The 21,342-nt window shown below is 35.7% G+C and overlaps 1 protein-coding gene across 5 annotated transcripts in view; it reads left to right on the top strand.

Moving 5' to 3' along the window:
* gus (splA/ryanodine receptor domain and SOCS box containing gustavus) overlaps positions 1 to 21,342 on the top strand; it is a 70,403-nt gene that overhangs the window by 28,066 nt on the left and 20,995 nt on the right. The window contains exon 1 of one of the 5 annotated variants that reach the window (XM_089706163.1): positions 8,859 to 9,498. The exons of the other annotated variants lie outside the window; for them this stretch is intronic. The gene's annotated coding sequence lies outside the window, so the exon portion shown is untranslated. Of the gene's footprint in view, positions 1 to 8,858; positions 9,499 to 21,342 lie in introns of those variants that run through there. 5 annotated transcript variants of the gene reach the window in all.

Raw genomic sequence — 21,342 nt, 5'->3', positions numbered from 1 at the left:
GATGCCGCGGCCGCCGCGCCGCGCCGCCAGTGTAGGTACTTCTGCTGCTACATGAAAATATGCTAGGGTTGCAACAAATGGGAAATAAAACAATTGTGATTATTACTGTTATGATGTAATCATTTATTCATATGTACATTCAAAACATTTGCGATTATTAAATCTGATGTAATTATTTTTTCATAAATATATAATTATTATTAATTACATAATATATTGCACTGTGAAATATTTACGTATCACTTTATTTTTGATGTTCTTAATTGTCTTTTATAAAATTTAAGTGACGCATTCGCATTGGGATCAACAATCCGATAAGAAAAGAATGGAGACAACATATACTTAGCTTTGATTTCAATTCTACAGATACAAAATATGTATACAATCTATCTAAAATGATACAACGGATGTTTCCTGCGTTTTCTCGTCAAAATACCGAAACAACGTAATTATTGTATAGTGGTGGCATGAAAGTAAAAAAACAAATGAAAAGTGTTTTCCATATGATTATTTATTAAATTTACGCGATTAAGAATAATTTCAACGATACAATTTAGTAAAGGATTAAAGAAAATACCTGCCTGATCATTTTATCAAACTATAAAAGAATTATGGTTATTTCGCATCACTCGGTTTATTAGTTTGGTAATAATTATTAAAGGTAGTTACAACCCTAGCCATTGAGTCGAACGGTAGGCAACACAATATCGACTTTGTGCTATTTTTTAGGCTATTTATAGCGTAGTAATTTTCACTTTTGCATGGAAGTGATGTATCTGCTAGTATCTAATCTGTACTGAAAACATCTGGCAATAACCGTTAGAGTGGGAACCGAAAAGAGCCCTCTCAGGTATAAAACCTAGACTATTTGAATGCTAGTAACTATATAAAATAAAAATACTATAGGCTAGAGTGAGAATAATATTGATATATATGGAAAAAAATAGCTACAGAGATAGTACTGTATGCATAGATCTGACCATGTAGTAGCTAGTTTTTGTCGTCTGCTGAAGTCTGTACGCAATGAAAATGTCTGCCGTTTCGAAAATAAGTTTTTAAGACCCTTATAAATAAAATATATGAATGGCAGATCTGGTCAAATACTTTCAAAATTGTATTTTTTTCAGCACTTTCATAAGTGTCTGCCAGAATGTTATCCGCGTGATAATGGTCTGCCATTGTTATTTTCCGATAGTAATAATAATCTATTTTCAAATATCAAAATGGCAGACGTGGTCAAATGGTTTCAAAGTTCGCCAAAAATTACCACCTGTCTTACCTAAGCGCGCGGCTCGTCCACCACTCTGGGCTTAGTGACTCCTCATCTCATGTATAGTAGGTATAGGGGAATCAACACACAAAAATCCAGGTCTGGTCAAATACATACAGGTAGCTTTGCGCTAGCTCTCTAGCTATTAGGCAAAGGTTACGGGTTTAAATGCTAGGGCGGCACGCTGTATCGTAGAGGATTAAAGTGAAATATGATATCGCTTCTTATAACTAAACCGAGTTTTTAAAGTAATATTTAGAACAAACTAATCGACTAATCTTCATTTACGAAACAAGCAATTGAAGCTTCTAAAACTCACAAATCATAACATCGCCACATAGTGTGAAGTAGGAAATAGCTATGTCGTAAAATAAATGGACGGATAGGTAAGTCTTGAGACCCATATTTCCAAAACTAGGTTTGCAAAAAATCAATCAACTCAATGAAAAAATTATATTGCTCATAGTTATTTTTGCGTTTGCTCTACATTACGAAATGATTTCCATAATTGATCCTTAGCACCCATAGCCGCCGTTATCATGTTTCTTACCATTCTTTAAATATTTACACACGTTATTTTAAAAATTTTACTAATTATATTATTACATAAAACATTATTACATATATATACATAAGTAAAATCATAGTAGATGATATAATCATGCCTTGCAGCTCAGTGCTCTGTAGTCGCTATATGATTGAATCGGTATTGATGGTCTTCCCTGTCTCAAGTCTCAACAGAATATCGATAGTTGTATCGCACTTTTGTTGTTATTACGTATTTAAATGGTAATAACTAATAATTAACATACTGTCAATACTTAAATACCTAAGTACACAACGTTTGCAGTATTTAATATACTTATTTTATTATGAAATACCTTGAAAACAAGATATTTGAACAATCCCAAAATCCTCGTCCACAGTTATCATATGTTTTTACGATAATAACCGACGGCTGTTTCGCAGTTAGTGCAATAGCATGAACTTGTGGTATTTTCCCGAACTACGAACAGCTTTGTGCCAAAACTAATTTAACGTTAATATCGCCTCCGCTCATAACGCCCATAAAGGTTCACAAACGAACCGATTTCATAATAAGCGAGTGTTTCTGTCATTATAGTTTACAAATATCGACACCGTTTGTGGTTTGAAACGTGACTTAATTGAACAATTAGGTTCACATTTAATCAATATTAATTAAATGTTCGATTTCGAAACCTCGAACCTATTACTTGATCAAACATGTAAATTTTCCATAAACACATTTTAGTTACAGTATTTATGTACTTAATCTTATAAACTTCGAAATTCGAAAAAAGCATGAAATTCAATGTGGCAACATTTAATTTCAACTTGTAGGACTCTGAATAGGTTATTATATTTTAATGAATTCGTAAAATTAAAGCAAAACTCAATGCTTTACATTCGTAACAGCCTCGAAACACGAACTTGGTTCAATTAACGAAATTAGATTTAAAGGAGCTATCTGCTTTCCTCGTAAAAACAAACGAAAATACTGGCCGTTGGCAATTCGTTCATTTCATTACATGGAATATTCCGTTGGGCTTTTTGCTTATATTAAGCGTTTCGTTAAATAGTGATTGTTACTTCACTCGAGTGTCCTCATCTAGGCAAAGAAACGTAAGCGCTGAAGCGTTAACAAACAATAGCAGCTATGACGATACAGTTAACTCATTCGCCATTCCCATTGCATACACTTTTAAAAGTTGCACTCGTGGTATCACTACTCGCTTACTGGAATTGTGCTAGAATGAATCCCCGCGGTTTCTGAGTGTTGTAAAACCAGATGAACCTACTTTATATTTAATTATTTTACACCATGTCAAACCAGTTTCTAATAAATATTTACGGAAACAAAATAAATGACATTTATAAATCATTGTTGTTGGCTTTCCTGTGATGACTCAATGTTGTTCGCCTTTGTTCCACCATGTAAGCATAATGTGAATACGTACGTAGTGTGAGCGAAATAAGCAAACAGCCAGGTCACTGATAACTAATTATGTACTTATATTTCATGTATGCAGGACCATGCCCTTATTTATTTTTGTTTATCACATACAATAGTCTCGGAATAGTGAGACATCAGACAATATACGCTTATTAATAAAATAACAAAAGTTATTCATACAGCGAGTCTAGAGATGTAATTATGAACAAGAGCACTGTTAGAGCATGTTACAAATTGATGAACTAAATACCATAAACATTAATTCATCGGATAGTAAGCGAGTAGTTACAGTAGTAGGTTAGGCGTATCGTCCCCTCGTGCGTTGAACCGCCGGTTTATATTTAACTACGACAACACGTGTGCAGCACGACACAGTTGGAGAGCGCTATATTAGACACGACGTATTTAAACTTTCGTAAAATGCCCCTTGCCTGCCCTTTGACGCGCTGTAAAAGAGCCAAGACAGGTTTCGCAAAAATCTCACAACGCGTAAATGTTTTTTAAATTGTACCTGGAAGATGCACAATAGCGTTCAATGAACCCCGTGCGTCGCCCACCCGTGTCATTGTGACGCTCGGCGTAAACTTCTATTGTTAGTTCCTGAGCACGTTACATCTTCAATACGCCTCTATACGCCGGCCACTTTGCCAACACTCGCTCCAACTTTCCCATTCACTCTGCTCCAGAGTCAGACACTTATCAACTCCAACTTAATTGTGTTTTGTTTGTTTTCCTCGTTCAACTATTTAATGTTCTCTCGTTGGATTTAGTTTATAATAAGATGGCAACGGATCAAAGTTAATTTATTTTATAAGTTATACTGTCTTCCTTATTAATTTAAGTTGTAAAAGGTCGTAGTAGTTTTGCTTAAATTAATATTGCGTGTTCAATTCAAGTTCTGTTTTATATAAATTAGAAGTTAGACATAAAACGTCCAATATAATACTATGTATCAGGATTCTTAGCTGTTTCTAAGAAAATTAGACGCCTGCGGCATTTTGTCGGCACCAGATAACAGAATCTCAAAGTCCCATTATACTAAATTGCTCAATTACCTTGATATGTTTAATATTGAAATGAAAGTTCACTTTTCTTAGAATATTTGGCAAAAATTATTTTCGCAGGCGCAAAGTTACGAAAGAGGAGAAAAAGCTTTTCTTTATAGGGAAATAACGCGAAATTACGGTTATTGCGCGATACTGCGCTACTAAACAGCGCTGATATCATACATTACTTTATGAGTTAAGGCTATCGTTTGCTGGACCACTCTAAGGATATTGACACTGACTCTACAAACTAACTACAACTTTACTTGTAGTCGTAAATAAGTTATCAGTATCGATGCTCGCTTCCAAACTACGTTCGCGTTGCTATTAACGTAACTTCGCACCGATCGTTCCGTACAGTTTACCGTCGATGTGGCCGTTAAAATTTGAAGTTTAATGTTTGCTATTAAAATTGTCACTTATTGCAAATGAGTTCAGAAATTTCAAAACGAGCCGGTGCGAAGTCGACGCAGCCAAGGATATTGATCGCGATGCGCGCGCAGGCTCTGACCGAGTGTACACAGATGATCGTTGAAGCGTTTCGGCGGTGTGCCACAAGAACTCGAGTGAACACTTGGGCCCATCAGAGGGTCATCGACGAATGACTTCTTAAGAAACTCGCAAACGCCTCCTTGACATCTCTCTTAATATTAAAAAATATAGCTTACAGCACACTCGACTATGTACTGACGTCATTGGCATTAATTTTTCCCTTTCCTATGTTTATATTTAGGTATATTTAAATAGCTCGATTTCTATATAAGCGAACGAGAAACCCATTTAGTTTCGAGCTTCTCTTATCGGGAGTCCCCGGGTGATTAATCACTTGAACCCTAAGATCCCTGCTCTATCCGATGTTCCATTACCTCATTCATTTATTCACTTAAAACTTCCATCTTATATGCACGTATAAAAGGAGCGTTTGTGTTACGCAAAGCCTTTAAAGCCTTGTTTCCACTTGAGCATGCTCAGGCGAATGAGCGACTCATTTGGCCGAGCCGCTCAAGTGGAGACGCCTGAGCACGCGCGGCCCGAGCATGCTCAGGCGTCTCCACTTGAGCGGCTCGGCCAAATGAGCCGCTCATTCGCCTGAGCATGCTCAAGTGGAAACAAGGCTTTAGAGAACGTAGCTTCCAAATGCAATACAAACACAATTTATGGTGTTTACATGCATGTTGCGAGCATGGCGCGCATTCGCAACTTGGATTACGGTGTAAATGTAAATGTTTTGTATGCATTAAGCTTAGTCATTTGAATGTTTTCTAACACCCTCATTATGTAAGTTGCTTACGGGCTTGTGGTGTTTTTCCGAGCTAAATATGTGTATAATATGTAGTACTATGGCATTGAAAATACGCTATAAGTTACCTTCATTAAGCTAATTACATATATCAAAAACAAATAACTAATACTAAATAGCGATTAAAAAAATACTCTGTATACATGTTCAAAAAAGGCACCAGGTAAAAACCACGCATTTAACTATTTCAACGAAGGCAATATAGTTGTAATGAAACGTTCATCAGGCGTGACCAACGTTTGTTCGCTGGTAGGAATGCTGTGGTTATTCGATATGTACATAAGATATCGTAACCCTGTGTCGTACACTTGACTGCTGACCTTGCACCGCTCGCCAGCTAACGCTAGCTTACCGTCGCATCTACTCGTTAGACGCAAGGTCCTCTCCTCCGATTGTGACGTTCGACTGTGAATTCACAAATTAAGTTATACGTAATGAACGTTTCGTAACCACCTCTCCCAGATTTGAACTATTGGCTAACCAAACACAAGCCGTAGTGGACTTCGGTTCAGTCTATTGATTATATTATATTATGGCGAAGATGATAATGACATTAGCTCCGAACTTGACCCCCTTACGCAAAACGAGTTTTAATACACAATTAGTTGGCGTCATTATTGTGCTGCACGTATTGACCTATGTTTGTTTTTGAAGGTTGTTCACACATTTAGTGATTAAAAAAAAACCTTACATTTATTTACTTAAAAATTTATATACACAGGGAGGACAACGTTAAAATAATTTTTGTCGTGTACGGCAAGCAGGAAATGTGCACAACATTTCATATTCAACAAGAGAATGAGCGCTAGCGTGTTTTTCCAGCACACGTATTCCGAAAAGATGACAAGACTATTAATTCTAATGTTAGGTATAGTTGTGAATTTTTATACCGCGACAAAATACTTTCTGAATGCCATATTCCGCTATTCATAACGGCGATATTACATCGCGTCCCTCTCACTTCGCCAGCCGCGGCTCAACCATATTCGCAAGACAACATACTCGTACAAACCCTTATCCTGTCATATTACAAACGTTTGTGACATTTTATGGATATTCCCAGAAAATAAACACTCTTCGGATGGGTTCGATTTGAATATTTTTGCTGTCGTCGTCGAGTTAGATACATTACCTACAATCAAATTGAGCTTATCAGCCTGGTGGATTTTGTGGTTGATGAAATTAAATTATAATATTATGTAACTTAGTAACCAGTCATTTATATCAAAACAGAGCACCGAAATTAACGCTTGTTTTGATCTTACAATTTAGGTTCCCAGACATACTACCAATCTATTCTGATAATTAATTAATTAGGTACTTATTAAAGTAAATTCTTCACTTCACCAAGTTTTTATATTTAATATGTAATTCACTATTTCTTGTGTTCTATAGGAATCGTACACAGTGATATGAGAGCACTGATATCTATCCTTAAAAACTTATCACATAAAAATCTAACTTTATAATTTTTGTTTCAGGTAATAACTTTCTTGCAATGGCGAATAAACAGAGTGTTTTTAATTATATGGGTCCAGCTTGGAATATAATTTTCCCATAACGGTAAGTCTTTTGTCTAGACTCGCAGTTCGATGTTGTGACTCGCCTTTCATTTTAGTATTGTATCCAATTTTTTTGTAAAATACATATTGTAAGTATGTTAATTTTTATAGCATTTGTTAACTTCCGAACCACCGATATTTACCCATTCTAAAAAGGGGATGCTAATTTTACTGCTTAACACATTGTACCTATGTCGGCAAGTCTGTCTATAAAATCGTAGTTCAATAACAGAAGAGCGGATTTCAGAGAAGTTCGTCTTTACATTTTGAATATCAACTAGCTAGTCACTAGTAGTGTACAAAGAAAGGCCTTATGACATAGATATTGCTTTATAACAGAAAACACCCAACTTTATCATTTTAATTTTGAACACTGAATATTACTTGAACATTCGCTGAAACCAAAAACAATGATATTCTAAGCGCCTTGGCTGTAATCTTTATAACATCTTTGTTTTCGGTGTGCATCTCCTGGGAGAACCGGTAGAACGAGACGGAAGAAACGGTGAATAACAAAATAACGGTGAAAAACTTTCATGAAACTGATTATGTATTACCTTTCCATTTACGCGTAATAGCCTATTTTAAACAGACTTTAATAATGAACTGTCTAGAGTTCGTAAATATATACAGACGCGGACGCCTAATCAACGTTATTTATTGTGCCTTTTGGCGAAAGATATGCCGCAATAGCCAAAACTTATAAATTCTATTAGCTTGACACCGAGGCTGAGCCGCAAGGTTTTCTTGTACATTAGGTAAAAAAATCTTTTGAAAGTCGTAAGGCCGTATTCAGAAACAGCTTGTGTCAGGTTTTAAATTATGTGGAATGTCGAGGGCAGGTCGCTGCAGTCGAGATGGTTTTTCTGGGCATTATTTTGATCACGTTGACGTCCTTCATTTAACTACATTTTTAAACACAATTTTCTTTTCACGTAGTATTCATGCACGCTCAATGAACATGAACAAAATGAATGTCATGTTATGACTAGAAAAATTTTAAAAACAGATTGCGGTGATTGGGCTTTATCAAACCACAGCGCCTTGGATATTGTGTAGTCGATTTGAGGTACTTGTTACTTAACCATAAACCAACAGTTTCAAAGACCGTTTATGTTGTAAGCGTCGACAAAGAATTTGTGCATTAGCGTCCAATGTAAAATGCGATGTAGTGAAGGGTATATCCAGTGCCCAATACCCAGTTACAAAGCGATAAGAAAGTACTTTAACATTTAAAGATTGGAGACGCTGCGCTCGCGCAAACCTGACGGTAACTACGACACCTGTCTCAGAACCGGTGAATAACGGCCTTGCAGTGAACACCACGAATGCATCGGAAAAAGTTGCAGAAGTGCATAACGGTACTGTCTCTCTGCAAATCGCTCTAGTAATCCATTCCGGCACACATTGGTAAACGCTAGTAATTATTTGTGCCGCCATACGAACCTGTAAGTCGAAGATCCAGCACGTTGGTAAGATGTGGCAGTATATAATTTATAGAAAATAAGTAGTTAGCAACTGATAACAATTTTAAAGGCTTTCTACGATTTCGATTTCGCAGATAATACGAATCGTCAGTGTTTGAATATTTGGCATAAAATAATTTTTAGGAAAAATAAAATAGGTATCTGGTTTTCCTTGAATTTTAAGAAGCACTTTTGCATATCAAAGTTGCTCATACCTTCAATTGATGATTACTTTCTACTATAGAATTATATTAGTAGAATGGAATCTTTGTCATATTTACCTCAAAGTACATAAATTTTATTTACTCTTGTACACGGCCAAAATGATACAAGTAGCTACAGAGCGAAGGAATTGTGCTTTTAATAATTACCACGTTGACCTTAAATTTGGAAAGGCAATATAGATTTGAGTCGGTATAAGAACTTTTCGTCCATACATTTTACATATTATGTAGGTACAGAGTACAGACTGATTGAATAATACTAAACAGACACAAATACGTAAGACGATAGATTTGTCATTTGAGGTTATCAAAAAAGTCGATAGCATAAATTAATGTACCAGGAAAATGTACGTCACCAAGTATATTGTTTATAAGATAGAGAAAACGTAATGCGACAAAATCTAACGGAGCAAGCAGTGTGGGGGAAATGGTCCGCAGTCGCCGTCCTGCGTACGCGCACCGCTATAATAGATCGTCCGTCCCAGTTCGTTTCGGCGCGTTGCTCTGTACACGTGTTGTATCTATAGTGTAACCATTTCTTGTTATTGACGTTTAGTGCTATCCTCGCTTTGAAGTTCCAACTGTGCTTGCGATGAAATGAATGCATTTAACATGGAAACTATGTATGGATCAGTGTCGCGGTGTTTTGCTTGAGGTATGTTTTATCTCTCGTACGGTGTGCCAGTTTTAAAGTTTACGGGCAGGTACTAATCGGTTAAGTCGTAAACTTTAGTTTGTTTTTAGATATTGTTTTGACATTTACTTCATTATATTGTTATTGTTCCGTGGTAATGTTATCCCTTTCCTGTGCATTGTAATACTTAAAAAAAACTACCATTATGATTAGATTAGTTTCCCAACCATTATATTCTGCATTAGCATTGAATCATATGAATAATTGTTGATTATGTGCGACTTAAAGATTTATGTATTCAATATTGTTTTTAGCTAAATAAATTATTTATATTTTCCGGTAAGCAATTCTATTGATAACGACATTATAATAATAAAAATTGAAACTTAGTTGTGAAGAAGAAACACGGAAAAGATTTTATTACGTATCCATAATTCTGTCATTAACATACATATTTTCAAAGTAAACATTTAATCGGTCGGTGCGTTTATTTAGAATGCGATGCGATATGGTTATCATATAAATAAAACTAGATCGTCTGACTGCGTTATCAATGACCTCTGCCCAGAATTGCACTAACAAGGCACACGTAATTCTCATCTACACATTATTTGCATAAACATTTAGTTATTGAGTGGGATGTTTTTGGTTGCTGCAGACTTTAGACTTACTGAATAAAACTAACACATTTAGTCAATTCCTTGTTGGTGTTTGTGTGTGTAATTTATCTGTGCGGAAATTATGCTCCTAATGACCTCCCTCGAGGACGTCATTAAACGTATTTATACTGACTCGAAGTATTTTTATATATAACTTTAATCTCCATTAAAGTTTCCGTCGAGGTTTTGTAAATACTTTGTGCCTGATTTGGGATTCTCATTTCAATAAATTTTCGATCGAATGAAACCTTTTGATCAATTCAAACGTGTAATAATAATTGTTTGTTGGATATCGAGGGCAATCATTGGGAGATTGTCAAGGTAATTGTAGAATTATGGAATGGACTCATTTCGTATGTCCTTGCAGTTCTTACAATTATAAACCGGAAATATTGTTATTCACATGTGCGATCGCTGCGGTTTTTTACGCGATCGGTTTATATTACTAACATATTTTTGTTTTAGCCATGACGAGTGACGAACATAGTTTATTAGCTGTACTAGGTATCTACGCATATTTTTCCATCAAATTATACAGTATTTAATAATGGGCAATGATTATAAATGATTGCGCAAAATATTAAGCAAATGCAATCTCAAGCATTGAACATTGTTTAAGCAGTAACAGTTGCGGAAAGTGGAAAGCCTTGGTATTATCGAGTAGGGACCTGCACGGTTGTTTGTTGACGGCCACATACGATTGTGCAAATATTCATGCTCATGACGTCACATGGCCGATAACACTAAGTAAACACACAGATAAATTATTGTAATATTTAGAATTTACGAATTGGGCAAGATTAGGGTTAAGAATTTTATTTACTCGCAAATTGTTTACATTCACTCAATATGCGCAAACAATCTGAAAAATAAGATATGCTATTTAAGTAGATATCTAAGAGGTTTAGGAGAAGTTTTATTAATACCTAATCATTTATAAAATAGTTTTAAATATAAGAGATTTTTACAGCAATTAAATTATTATCATATATTATACTAGCGGTCCGCCCCGGCTTCGCCCGTGGTACATATGAAAAATAGATGTTGGCCGATTCTCAGACTTACCCGATATGCACAGAAAATTTCATGAGAATCGGTCCACCCGTTTCGGAGGAGTATGGCAACGAAAACTGTGACACGAGAATTTTATATATGTACATATCAGATTATAATCATGGTCATGGTCTTCCACGGAATCTTGTACCTGCATGCAATGGGTTTCAGAATGTAATAATAGAGTCATTTAATGCTAGAATAAAACATAACAGTATAGGGATAACTGTCATATTTCATTAGAATAAAACCATTAATCATTAGAAGTTGGTGAAGGTATTATTTACGAAAATTGAAGGTGGTGATCAACTACCTATTTATTTCATATTTTATTATTTTATCATAGGTACCACGATACTTATTTCACAAGTCTATAAATGTGACTATGTAGCAACTTCAGCCTAATGTTGTGTTTTTTTCCTTTTACTATAAGGGTCGAATACTTAAATTCGATTAATTTCAAACATTTATAAAAACACGTACATATGTTTAGCGTGTTTGTTTTTATTAAGTACTAGAGGTCCGCCCCGGCCTCGCCCGTGGTACATATTTCGCAATAAAAGTTAGCCTATGTCCTTTCTCGGGTATCAAAATATCTCCATACCAAATTTCATGCAAATTGGTTCAGTAGTTTAGACGTGATTGAGTAACAGACAGACAGACAGAGTTACTTTCGCATTTATAATATTATAAGAATAAGAATAAGAATAAGAATAAGAATAAGAATAATTTATTTCGCCAAAAGCCAACAACAGATATAATGAAAAGAACAAGGAATACAAAAAACACAGAAAAAGACAAAAGTGTGGCAGACCTTTAGCAAAAAGGGGACCAACTCAGTATTAAGCTGTGCCTTCAACAGCACAGCACTGATTTTCAGTGGCCCCCAATGTTTGAAGTACAGCTACAGACCGAAGTATAGAGGGATAGAAATTATATTAATAAAATAAACAATATTACACGTTATAAATATTATACATATAAAAAGAAGGCATAGGAATGTACATATATACTAGAACATTAAGAAAATAGTAATAAATAATAACGAAAATAAAAAAATTAATAAACATACATACAGATAAATAGTCACAAAAGAGAGATGCTACATTCTACAGTAGGTTACGGTTGTTTTTTTAAAATAAAAGCAGCAACTTTATTTTTGAAGTTATTAATGCAACGAAGGTTACGTAAGGGTGGAGGCAAGTTGTTCCAACACTTCGTAGCATTATAACTGAAACTGCCTCTGAAAGCGGTTGTGTGATGTTTGGGCACAATAAGTAGCTTTTGACTCATACCCCTGGTTTCATTGACAAGCGATTTGCGTCCTTTATCCCTACAAAAATGAAGCCTCTGGTAAAGGTACGTTGGACGCTCATTAATAATAATCCCAAAAAGAAACTTAGAAAAATGCACTTGACGTCGGCTTTCCATATTTAAAATTTTAGCTTCATTCAAAAAAGGACTGACGTGATGGCGTGGAGGAATATTCCAGCAAAATCGCGCGCAACTATTTTGTACACGTTGTATAGCCTTTTTAGTACGTACGAGTAATCTGGAACCATACATACAATCAGTGTAATTGAATTTTGATAAAATTAGAGAATCACACAACCGTATACGAAGCTCAGTGCTTAAAAAGGGTCTAATTCGATATAGTAGTTTAAGCCTGTAAAAGCAATTAGAGATAATAGTGTTAAAATGGTTTTCAAATCTGAGGTTTTCATCAAACACAATACCTAAATTTCGAGCTTCATGTACTCTTTCAATAATCTTTCCCGAAATAGTAATAGTAGGATTATGTGATTCTATCTTGCTAACAATTTTGGGGCTGCCTAAGATCATATATTTAGTCTTTGCAGGATTCAAAACTAACTTGTTACGTTCTGACCATGAATATATGCGCTCTAAGTCAGAATTCAGTGAGACCAGTGCTGTATCTGTATCCTTCGGATTAAAAGATATAAAAAGTTGAATGTCGTCGGCGTACAGGTGGTATTTGCAAAATTTTATTTCATTGACAACATCTGCACTGTATAAAATGAACAATAGTGGTCCCAAAATAGATCCTTGTGGAACCCCTCTATTGATCGTACGACAGGTTGAATAGGCCATATTACCATCTATTTGGGGGACAGCAACTGTTTGAGTCCGACCATTAAGATAGCTGGCAAACCATTTAACTGTATCTGAACTAAAACCGTAGTATGTAAGCTTCGAGAGTAGAAGAGTGGTATTGATGGTATCAAAGGCACGGGAATAGTCCAACAATACAAGAAGGGTCCCTTTGCCTTCATCCATCGCAGATAATATATCATCCGTAACATCCACTAAGGCAGTGGTTGTGCTGCGATTCTTTCTGAAACCCGATTGACGCTCCGGTAATATTCCATTGGTTTCCAAAAAATCGATTAACTGCTTTTGGACTATCTTTTCAATTACTTTAGAAAGGCAAGGTAATAAACTAATGGGGCGAAGTTGTTTGAGCTCCATTGGGTTTTGAATTTTAGGGATAGGTCGTATGAGCGCATTTCGCCAAATGGAAGGAAACGTTTTAGAAGAAAATGATGTATTAATAATATGAGTAAGTATTGGTAGAATTTTAGAACTAGTTAAATTGACCATGTCAAGCGAAATATCATCAATGCCGACCGATTGTGATGTCAAATTACGTATAACTTTAGCTACTGCTTGTTCATTAGTAGGTTTAAGCTCAAAAACAGCGTCACCATGACGATGGAATTCATAAAACGATAAGATAGACAAAGGAACATTAGTGTGGCCAGGTATACTTAGGAAGTGATCATTTAATTTATTCGGTTCCGAAAGGTGAGGTGGCAAGATATAATTATTGTTAGGACTTATAGAAACGTTATTCTTGATATGCTGCCACATTTCTTTTGGATTATTTATATTTGAATTGATATAGCTATTAAAGTATGCCCTTTTCTCGCGGTCAATAGCATTAAATACGTCTTTTTTTAATTCTTTATAAAATAATTTATGAGCATCATCCCTACTTTTCCGAGCCCGAATGAGTGCAGCATCGCGCTCCTTCATGAGAAGTTTGATATTGTAGGTAATCCAAGGAAAAGTTTTATGTTTAATATTACAGCGCTTTTTAGGAGCGAATACATCAAAAATAGATATGATATAAGTCGTCAACATATCCACGGTATTATTCACATCATTCATATTCAGTAATACTGCCCAGTCAATATTATCTAACATTTGCATAAATTCTTTCATGTCAATATCCTTTATAGATCTGTAAAAAAATTGTTTATGTATCGTTTTCACTTTGGTTAAACTTAACTCAAATGAAACAAAGGCATGATCACTTAGAGCTTCAACGTAATCAACGGATATATTGGCAACCGAAGCATTAGAACAAACCAAGTCTAATAATGTTTCAGTATGCTCCGTAAAATGAGTAGCCTGCGTCACGAATTGGGATAAATTAAATGTGTGTAAAAAAATGTTCAACTTTCTAAAGTTACAGGTATTAGATGCAAAACAGTTAATATTGAAGTCGCCCAACAAAAAAATTTCATCGCACCACGCAAATGACCCAACTGATTCGGATAGCGCATCGAAAAAAATATCTACATTCAACCACGGGGGACGATAAGCCGTACCTATGACAATGGTTTTCCCACGACAAGTAATTTTCAGCCACATTTGCTCAACAGTAGTATTGCCAGGCGCACATAAAACGCGCACTTGCAAACCATCTCTGATATAAAAGCCCACTCCACCTCCACGCATGCGAATAGAGGGTGGACGTGGAACATGGCGGAGGCGGTAGCCAGGTACAACAGGCGCTCGACCATCCTCCCCGTCGCGCAACCAAGTTTCATTTATTGCCAAAACATCCACATTATGTCGCTTCATAACAACGAGAAATTCTTCATGTCTAGTCCCAAGGGAGCCGGGATTCAGAAGACCAATTTTTATTTTTTTTATTAGTATGGATAGTGAGCAATGTGCACAATGGCCATCCGCCAAAGAAATATCAATCATACTATCTATTTCTCAAAAATGTAAAACATTGATATTTTCATATCTACATGTATAATCTACGTCGTATCACTTATTCACGAACTACGCTACACTCGAAAGGTTTTTCCCCGAACTACAGCCGCTCGCAATAATGCCTCTGAACCCCATCTCATTATCCTTCGTTAATTTTGCATGACTTTAACTCGTTAAGTGGTTAGTTTACTTTGAATTTTTAATAGTTTTACGACTCAGTTCCTGTAACTGTAGCGGAAAAACAAAGAATTTATTTTCTAGTTTTTCATTTTATAATTTTCATTTATACGTTTTTTTGCCGCAATGCTTTCTTGTGTTTATTTTACGCGAGTATTATACAAGAAATTAACTACTACAATGAAAAGTAAACGCTATCTATTCATCATCATCACGTGACCATGTTCGCTGAAAACTGTTTTAATCGTCGTTACGATTTATTATACTATTTACAAAGCCTTTACTTTTAGCAATATTGCAATTACATTAATCGGTTTTAAAGATTTAATCTAAATGTTTATAGGAGTCTTAATTTTCATCGACCACTCTGTAATTATAAAAAAACCAATTCCTGCACCGACTTCCTCATCTCAGCTCTATCTCTTCAGTTGTTTTATAAAGTTTTTATTTAAATTTCATTGCGTGCTGAGGATGGAATAACAATCGTTTTAACATTGTCATCTTTGATTAAGTACTTAGTTGGAATGAGGAACTAGCACTTTAATTGGTTGTGAAACTGCTACTTTAAATTAACACAGATTTTTGTTCCTATATTTTGTACTAGCGGTCCGCCCCGGCTTCGCCCGTGGTACATATTTACGTTTTCTCTACATAAAAACCATCCTCGTACTTCAAGGAATATAATAAAAAAAGAATTATCGAAATCGGTTCAGCCGTTCTCGAGTTATGCGCTTACCAACACATTTTGCGATTCATTTTTATATATAAGATATTCTCTTAGCCAATTTGGAAAGTTTCCTCCTATATGTAGATATGTGTATTGTTAATTGTAAAACAAAAAAGGACATTTTGTGGAAAATAGGTCAATGCACCAGAGACAGACAATGGGAAGGTACCTACAGTTAATAAATAAATATGTACAACAACAAGGCACAATTAATAAATATCGATACTTGGACCAATTAATAACGTTAGGTCCTTGTTTTATATATTTTGTTTAAAATAATCTATTAAAAGATACCTTCGTAATTCTATTAGGCTAATAAAACAAATAAAAATGTGCTTTGATCCTGTAGCGCCGGGTCTCAACTCTCAACAGATTCCTGAGTAACACCACTAACAACGAAGAGCTTTATGTAAAGCCTATTCGGGATTAGGAAAAATGTAGGTTAGCTACCGAGTACCGAGGTGCACAGCCAACGCTACGGATTGTTCGCTCAAACAAACGGCTTCGTTAGTTTCGGGATTTGGGAAAATCCCGACGACCTGACGATGTCGCCTCCGCGTCCGCAACCAATTATTAATTCGTCTACTTGATACAGCTTACAATGCTGCATAGATTTGTCGGGCGACTTGAACAAATAGATACAGCTTTAGAATTCGTTTTGTAAGCTACTGTTGAATTATTTACAGTGAGATTATTTACGGGTAGGTGGACGCAAATTGAAGTTCTTCTATTATTTTGGTTCAAACATTTTATAATGCTTCTTTATCTCTCTGTTTAAATCCAATTCATTTCTTTAATTAAATTTCTATCATAGGTATAACCAACGAGTATAACATAATTAAAATTTTGCAGTTAACTAACTATGTAGAAATGACTCGAAGTACAATTTACGAAATCGCCGCTCCGTATAAACATAACCAAGAAGCATTGAACGGAGTGTTGTTAAGGGATATTTGGGTATTGTCGCTAGGCCTTCGCGACGCTTCCTCTTCCTTGTTCTAGCCACAATGCCTGCCCCACTTGGACCGCTCGCGCCGCTCTCGAGTCGCGTCTCCTTTGTTTACACAGTAATAACGTAGCTACTACTTTTGTTCCAATTTGTGTCATAGTTATACGGTCCGGTGCAGGTGTAATAAATGGCGAGTTTTTAATTGTAGGTTGGCAAGCGTTTTCACACCTACAGCTACACTCTATACTATGAGAGCAAGCAAAATGCTCAAATGAAAACGTATGCTTTTGATATTCATCTACACTAATATTATAAAGAGGAAAACTTTGTTTGTTTGTTTGTTTGTTTGTTTGTTTGATTGTAATGAATAGGCTCATAAACTACTGGACCGATTTTAAAAATTCTTTCACCATTCGAAAGCTACATTATCCACGAGTAACATAGGCTAGGTTTTATCCCGGAATCCACGGGAACGGGAACTATGCGGGTTTTTCTTTGAAAACGCGGGCGAAGCCGCAGGCGGAAAGCTAGTGTGAAATAACATACCAATATCTAATTTAAAAACAAAGCATGAGGAAAAGACTGATGGTCGTAAGTTTTGATGTTGAATTTTCTTAATCAGACAACGTGTTCAAATTTTGATTGAGAACATGAAAATCGTAGGTAGTAACACATTTTGGCAATATTGAATATTGCATTATAAATAATACGTCGATCAACAGCAATTAGTAACGAATTTTACATTCATAACTAGTTAAACCTTTTAAGGACATAATAGCAGGATTGCATTGCGCAAGGGAAATCTAATTTACTTGAAACACAGTCAACTTTTTAAATAGCATTTGACATCTAAGCTGGTAAGCCTACTCGACCACATAATCAAGGTTTCACCTCGACCTCTTACTCTTATTCTTAATATAAGAAGTATTGGGTCAATCTAATATTATAATTAATCATAACTTGCTTTGTTGTTCCAATTCTGCTCTCCGAAAGAAGTCTGGTTCGAATTGTCTATTTTTGTACTTGACTGCGGTGGTTAATTACTGACGGTAAGGACATAAGTAGAATAATAAAAAATTCGATACAAACATTTTAAAATCTTTCATTACGAGAGGAGCTTTTTAATTTCGGCGGATTCTATTGCGGCTTACGGACGCATATACTTAATATCAAAGAAGCGGCGCCCCCAAAAATTTATACGCTTTTTTTATCTAGGAGGAATTTTGTAAGCATAGCTGGCTTTCATATTGCTGAAAAGCGCAATTTTCCCCATTCAGTGCGGCTGCCTGGCGAAATCGTTATCGTATGTTGGTTGCGGCAGCGCCCATTTCCTAATGGCGGTTTCGCGTGCATTTAGCTTTTAAATACGTCTAGCTATCCGAGAATCTATTATACTATTGTCTAATTTGTTTACATGATATTAGTTCAGCGATCATCGTATCATATGTTTTGATTGATCTTATAGACAGTTTCATGTTCAAGGCTTTAAAATAAAACTATTTTAAAAATGTTTATCTATACGTTTATATCTCTTGTGTAAAATTTTCGTATCTCAATTCACAGTGCTAGTTGCCATACTCATCGGAAACGGCTAACCGATTTTGATGATTTTTATGTTGGTCTGAGAATCCATCATAATAACCTAATTCATAACCCTAAGTGCAGGTCCACACTGCGAGCCTAGCGCGGTTGCGACGGCGGGCGCGAAATATCAAACGTATGAAACGCGCCTTTGCGTCCACATTGAAATGACTATGAAAAGTGTGCGTCCACACTGAATGCGCGGTGGCGGCGGCCTAGGCGGGCGCGACGAGCGGGCGCTCGCGGTGGCCACACCGACGCGCGAGCTCAAGTAGCGGTTCGACGTTTTTCGGGTGTTGCAAACTTTGGACGATTTGCTATTTTTACTGGACAGTCCGATTTTGAGATGAGATCATTATAGAAGTTGTACACGAAATAAATAAAACAGAGGAATAACGGGTGAATCTTATATGAAGAATTGAGATTATACCCTACAAAATTACTGTGGTGTATATAAGTGTTTTAGATTGAATCGCAATTATAAATAAAGAAGTTTCACTTAAACAATTAAGTATTTACCGCTATTTTACGAAAAACAATAAAGGATATAATATAAGAAGTCGAGCGACAAGACCGAACTGGTTTGATACCCCCGCCGTCCGCGCATTGGGTCGCTTGCTGACTAGGCCTGTAGTGTGGCCAGAACGCGCGGATAGGAGAGTTTGAAAACTACGCGCGCTGGCTCGCTCATTACCGTCGCACTAGGCTTCCGCCATAGTCATTTCAATGTGGACGCAAAGGCGCGTTTCATACGTTTGATATTTCGCGCCCGCCGTCGCAACCGCGCTAGGCTCGCAGTGTGGACCTGCACTAAGTGACAAGGATATCCTTGCAGAACAACGTTTGCCGGGTCAGCTCTTTATTATATTGTAAACTCATACATAGGTATGTACATGTAGACATTTTAATAAACCCTAATTTAATTTATGAGCACTTATTTTATTTAAAAATTTAAATTAAATTATCGAGAGTAACCAGTTCATATAATTATTTTATCGCTCTTTTAACCGACTATAATGTGGTTCGTTAAAATCAGTGGTATTTGAAATTCAGTAAATTTATTTTCCATTTCCGTATATATGTATGTAGGTATATCACGTAAAGTATATATACGTACGTGTTTTTAAACAAATTACTAAATTTATACGAATCGTAAACATAATAACATAGTATGTTGCTTCTTGTCCAGTCAGTTATTTTAATAATGTTGATACCATAATTATGATCAATAATTTAAACTATAATAAGTCACATTTAAATGTATATATATATACGGACTGACAATTATGATGATTACGATTTGTCTTTACTAATAAATCCTTCGCTATTAATTTGTAACCTGCAAATCAGTCAGGATAAAGAATTGTCGTCTAGAACTACTACAAAAACTAAAAAATAAAAATAGTACGAGTTCAACAACGTTTAAATTTATAATGGTGAATATGAATATCTAAGGTCATCTTTCGTTCATTTCTTTATTTTTTATGAAACACTATTTATCTGACAATATTTTTAAAAGCTACATAACATGGCACCTGTTCTTGGGATTTTATACGTCCTATACATTTCTAGTAAAATTCACATCAAAGTTTATTTATTTATATAATAATATATTTTATTGCCAGCTACGAAATATGCCTTCCTTTTTATTAAAAACGTACGTGTGGCACTCGAGGACTGCCGCGGTGCCGGTTGGAGTGGGGGTGTTAGATTTTTTCGTTACGGAATTTTTACATTCGGTCGCCGCGCTCAAAGTCTGAGATAAAAGCTTATACAATAGCTTAAAAAAATACAAATTTTGCTCAGATTTATCTTGAATTTTTATCTTTATGATGCAATATAAATTAGGTACATTAAAATAAATGAATTACTATGTGTATTTTATTTAAACATTATATCGAGACGCTCTGATATCAGCGCATCGTGTGAAGTGCTCACTAAAGTTAATTTCTTTATCAGTAGGTAATAAGCAAAACCCATGTTCAGTGCGGAAATGTTTACCGAAATTTTAATTGCTATCGCCGAGTATTGCAATATAAAACGGACTTTCATGTTGCAATTTAAAATGAACTTTCATATTTCAATAATTAAACTACTGTTTATTTACCTCGTTTGGATTATTTTTAAAGTGCTTTCTGTGAAATATTGTTCACAGAAATAGCGCCTTAACGTTAAGTGAATTTTTATTAAATCCTACAGATTTTACAGTTTATGAAAAAGTCGTTCTCTATTTTGTATAATTCTATTCTTTAGCGCGACTAAAGAAACTTAAATTTTTGTAACGACCGCTTCAAATGAAGGGATAGCTATAAAATGCCTTTATTCTCAAAAGTATTAACTCGAAGCGCCTTCGCTGAACTTGTTTACGGACATTTTGGCGCAGATTTGCTCTTTGAAAACACGAAATACAACGCCCGCTCGCTGTCTTGTGTACAATAAAGTAAATTACTCTAAGAACAACGGGGAGCGAAGCGGCGATGATATTTCGGCTGAAGGAAAAAAACAAGAGGGTCGTTTGAGGCTCCGTCGGGAATACTCATCTCGTCCTGTTTTGTGTCCTATGCAAGTGGGATAAGTAGAAAGTGAGAAGTGAGAAACACTCGCAACGCTACAACAATGTGCCTGTGCACTTCAAAGTTACGACCGCGGCAAATGCAACTTTTTGGGTTCAACTTTTTCATTACCCA

Source organism: Colias philodice, chromosome 17 (assembly GCF_061535455.1).
Source record: "Colias philodice isolate Cphi_HAF_F1 chromosome 17, ilColPhil1 Martin Lab GWU primary, whole genome shotgun sequence".
Taxonomy (NCBI): domain Eukaryota; kingdom Metazoa; phylum Arthropoda; class Insecta; order Lepidoptera; family Pieridae; genus Colias; species Colias philodice.
Note: the sequence above shows the minus strand (reverse complement) of the source record. Positions and strands in the feature narration are given on the sequence as shown.